Source organism: Eucyclogobius newberryi, unplaced genomic scaffold (genome assembly GCF_026437365.1).
Source record: "Eucyclogobius newberryi isolate DKJ021-1_F unplaced genomic scaffold, fEucNew1.0.hap1 SCAF_546, whole genome shotgun sequence".
Lineage (NCBI taxonomy): Eukaryota > Metazoa > Chordata > Actinopteri > Gobiiformes > Gobiidae > Eucyclogobius > Eucyclogobius newberryi.
The window spans coordinates 20,001-25,000 of NW_027316219.1; positions in this window are offsets into that span (position 1 = coordinate 20,001).

Below are 5,000 nucleotides of genomic sequence, written 5' to 3' on the forward strand. Positions count from 1 at the left end.
ACTTCGTACTACGGCCCGGAAAAACGACAGAGTCGATGGGTATAGTGTACTATTGCCGAAAAACGACAGAGTCTTTTCGGGTATAGTGTACTATTTCGGTTTTTGCACTAAGTCCCTCAGGGGTATAGTGTACTATACTATGATGGTCAGATCACCTCCAGGCCCCAGGGGAGTGCTTTTCTGGGGTCAAACAGTGCACTGATGATGGGGGATTATTTCATTTTGCTCATTTTGGTGTTTTTTCACATTTTAACCCATTTTCACCCCTTTTGCTCACAACTTCGTACTACGGCCCGGAAAAACGACAGAGTCGATGGGTATAGTGTACTATTGCCGAAAAACGACAGAGTCTTTTCGGGAATAGTGTACTATTTCGGTTTTTACTCTAAGTCCCTCAGGGGCATGGGGTGCTATACTATGATGGTCAGATCACCTCCAGGCCCCAGGGGAGTGCTTTTCTGGGGTCAAACAGTGCACTGATGATGGGGGATTATTTCATTTTGCTCATTTTGGTGTTTTTTCACATTTTAACCCATTTTCACCCCTTTTGCTCACAACTTCGTACTACGGCCCGGAAAAACGACAGAGTCGATGGGTATAGTGTACTATTGCCGAAAAACGACAGAGTCTTTTCGGGAATAGTGTACTATTTCGGTTTTTACTCTAAGTCCCTCAGGGGCATAGGGTGCTATACTCTGATGGTCAGATCACCTCCAGGCCCCAGGGGAGTGCTTTTCAGGGGTCAAACAGTGCACTGATGATAGGGGATTATTTCATTTTGCTCATTTTGGTGTTTTTTTTTTTTTTTTTTTTTTTTTTTTCACATTTTAACCCATTTTAACCCATTTTGCTCACCCCGCACTCTGCCGCATATGAGGCCGGGGAAGGGCCACTCTGGCTGGGCATGGCCTCCGCTGAGCACCCCCTGGAGCCACTGGAGCCCCCGGAGGCCCTCCAGAGCCACCCCCCACTCCTCCAGACTCACCCCGGGGAAGGGACACTCTGGCTGGGCATGGCCTCCGCCGAGCACCCCCTGGAGCCCCCGGAGCACCCCCAGAGCCACCCCCCACTCACCCCAGACTCACCCCGGGGAAGGGACACTCTGGCTGGGCATGGCCTCCACCAAGCACCCCCTGGAGCCCCTGGAACCCCCGGAGGCCCTCCAGAGCCACCCCCCACTCTCCCCAGACTCACCCCGGGGGAGGGCCACTCTGGCTGGGCATGGTCTCCACCAAGCACCCCCTGGAGCCCCCGGAGCACCTCCAGAGCCACCCCCCACTCCTCCAGACTCACCCCGGGGAAGGGACACTCTGGCTGGGCATGGCCCCCACCGAGCACCCCCTGGAGCCCCTGGAGCCCCCGGAGCACCTCCAGGGCCACCCCCCACTCCTCCAGACTCACCCCGGGGAAGGGACACTCTGGCTGGGCATGGTCTCCACCAAGCACCCCCTGGAGCCCCCGGAGCACCCCCAGAGCCACCCCCCACTCTCCCCAGACTCACCCCGGGGAAGGGACACTCTGGCTGGGCATGGCCTCCGCCGACCACCCCCTGGAGCCCCCGGAGCACCCCCAGAGCCACCCCCCACTCACCCCAGACTCACCCCGGGGAAGGGACACTCTGGCTGGGCATGGCCTCCACCGAGCACCCCCTGGAGCCCCTGGAACCCCCGGAGGCCCTCCAGAGCCACCCCCCACTCTCCCCAGACTCACCCCGGGGGAGGGCCACTCTGGCTGGGCATGGTCTCCACCAAGCACCCCCTGGAGCCCCCGGAGCACCTCCAGAGCCACCCCCCACTCCTCCAGACTCACCCCGGGGAAGGGACACTCTGGCTGGGCATGGCCTCCACCAAGCACCCCCTGGAGCCCCTGGAACCCCCGGAGGCCCTCCAGAGCCACCCCCCACTCTCCCCAGACTCACCCCGGGGGAGGGCCACTCTGGCTGGGCATGGTCTCCACCAAGCACCCCCTGGAGCCCCCGGAGCACCTCCAGAGCCACCCCCCACTCCTCCAGACTCACCCCGGGGAAGGGACACTCTGGCTGGGCATGGCCCCCACCGAGCACCCCCTGGAGCCCCTGGAGCCCCCGGAGCACCTCCAGGGCCACCCCCCACTCCTCCAGACTCACCCCGGGGAAGGGACACTCTGGCTGGGCATGGCCTCCGCCGAGCACCCCCTGGAGCCCCCGGAGCACCCCCAGAGCCACCCCCCACTCTCCTCCAGACTCACCCCGGGGAAGGGACACTCTGGCTGGGCATGGCCTCCGCCGACCACCCCCTGGAACCCCTGGAGCCCCCGGAGCACCTCCAGAGCCACCCCCCACTCTCCCCAGACTCTGCCCGGGGAAGGGACACTCTGGCCGGGCATGGCCTCCGCCGAGCACCCCCTGGAACCCCCGGAGGCCCTCCAGGGCCACCCCCCACTGTCCCCAGACTCACCCGGGGGAAGGGCCACTCTGGCTGGGCATGGTCTCCACCAAGCAGCCCCTGGAGCCCCCGGAGCACCTCCAGAGCCACCCCCCACTCTCCCCAGACTCTGCCCGGGGAAGGGCCACTCTGGCTGGGCATGGCCTCCACCGAGCACCCCCTGGAACCCCTGGAACCCCTGGAACCCCCGGAGGCCCTCCAGAGCCACCCCCCACTCTCCCCAGACTCACCCCGGGGAAGGGCCACTCTGGCTGGGCATGGTCTCCACCAAGCACCCCCTGGAGCCCCCGGAGCACCCCCAGAGCCACCCCCCACTCTCCCCAGACTCACCCCGGGGAAGGGACACTCTGGCTGGGCATGGTCTCCACCAAGCACCCCCTGGAGCCCCCGGAGCACCTCCAGAGCCACCCCCCACTCCTCCAGACTCACCCCGGGGAAGGGACACTCTGGCTGGGCATGGCCTCCGCCGAGCACCCCCTGGAGCCCCTGGAGCCCCCGGAGCACCTCCAGGGCCACCCCCCACTCCTCCAGACTCACCCCGGGGAAGGGCCACTCTGGCTGGGCATGGCCTCCGCCGACCACCCCCTGGAACCCCTGGAGCCCCCGGAGCACCTCCAGAGCCACCCCCCACTCCTCCAGACTCTGCCCGGGGAAGGGCCACTCTGGCTGGGCATGGCCTCCACTGAGCACCCCCTGGAGCCCCCGGAGCACCTCCAGAGCCACCCCCCACTCCTCCAGACTCACCCCGGGGAAGGGACACTCTGGCTGGGCATGGCCCCCACCGAGCACCCCCTGGAGCCCCTGGAGCCCCCGGAGCACCTCCAGGGCCACCCCCCACTCCTCCAGACTCACCCCGGGGAAGGGACACTCTGGCTGGGCATGGTCTCCACCAAGCACCCCCTGGAGCCCCCGGAGCACCCCCAGAGCCACCCCCCACTCTCCCCAGACTCACCCCGGGGAAGGGACACTCTGGCTGGGCATGGCCTCCGCCGACCACCCCCTGGAGCCCCCGGAGCACCCCCAGAGCCACCCCCCACTCACCCCAGACTCACCCCGGGGAAGGGACACTCTGGCTGGGCATGGCCTCCACCAAGCACCCCCTGGAGCCCCTGGAACCCCCGGAGGCCCTCCAGAGCCACCCCCCACTCTCCCCAGACTCACCCCGGGGGAGGGCCACTCTGGCTGGGCATGGTCTCCACCAAGCACCCCCTGGAGCCCCCGGAGCACCTCCAGAGCCACCCCCCACTCCTCCAGACTCACCCCGGGGAAGGGACACTCTGGCTGGGCATGGCCTCCACCAAGCACCCCCTGGAGCCCCTGGAACCCCCGGAGGCCCTCCAGAGCCACCCCCCACTCTCCCCAGACTCACCCCGGGGGAGGGCCACTCTGGCTGGGCATGGTCTCCACCAAGCACCCCCTGGAGCCCCCGGAGCACCTCCAGAGCCACCCCCCACTCCTCCAGACTCACCCCGGGGAAGGGACACTCTGGCTGGGCATGGCCCCCACCGAGCACCCCCTGGAGCCCCTGGAGCCCCCGGAGCACCTCCAGGGCCACCCCCCACTCCTCCAGACTCACCCCGGGGAAGGGACACTCTGGCTGGGCATGGCCTCCGCCGAGCACCCCCTGGAGCCCCCGGAGCACCCCCAGAGCCACCCCCCACTCTCCTCCAGACTCACCCCGGGGAAGGGACACTCTGGCTGGGCATGGCCTCCGCCGACCACCCCCTGGAACCCCTGGAGCCCCCGGAGCACCTCCAGAGCCACCCCCCACTCTCCCCAGACTCTGCCCGGGGAAGGGACACTCTGGCCGGGCATGGCCTCCGCCGAGCACCCCCTGGAACCCCCGGAGGCCCTCCAGGGCCACCCCCCACTGTCCCCAGACTCACCCGGGGGAAGGGCCACTCTGGCTGGGCATGGTCTCCACCAAGCAGCCCCTGGAGCCCCCGGAGCACCTCCAGAGCCACCCCCCACTCTCCCCAGACTCTGCCCGGGGAAGGGCCACTCTGGCTGGGCATGGCCTCCACCGAGCACCCCCTGGAACCCCTGGAACCCCTGGAACCCCCGGAGGCCCTCCAGAGCCACCCCCCACTCTCCCCAGACTCACCCCGGGGAAGGGCCACTCTGGCTGGGCATGGTCTCCACCAAGCACCCCCTGGAGCCCCCGGAGCACCCCCAGAGCCACCCCCCACTCTCCCCAGACTCACCCCGGGGAAGGGACACTCTGGCTGGGCATGGTCTCCACCAAGCACCCCCTGGAGCCCCCGGAGCACCTCCAGAGCCACCCCCCACTCCTCCAGACTCACCCCGGGGAAGGGACACTCTGGCTGGGCATGGCCTCCGCCGAGCACCCCCTGGAGCCCCTGGAGCCCCCGGAGCACCTCCAGGGCCACCCCCCACTCCTCCAGACTCACCCCGGGGAAGGGACACTCTGGCTGGGCATGGCCTCCGCCGAGCACCCCCTGGAGCCCCCGGAGCACCCCCAGAGCCACCCCCCACTCTCCCCAGACTCACCCCGGGGAAGGGCCACTCTGGCTGGGCATGGCCTCCACCAAGCACCCCCTGGAGCCCCTGGAACCC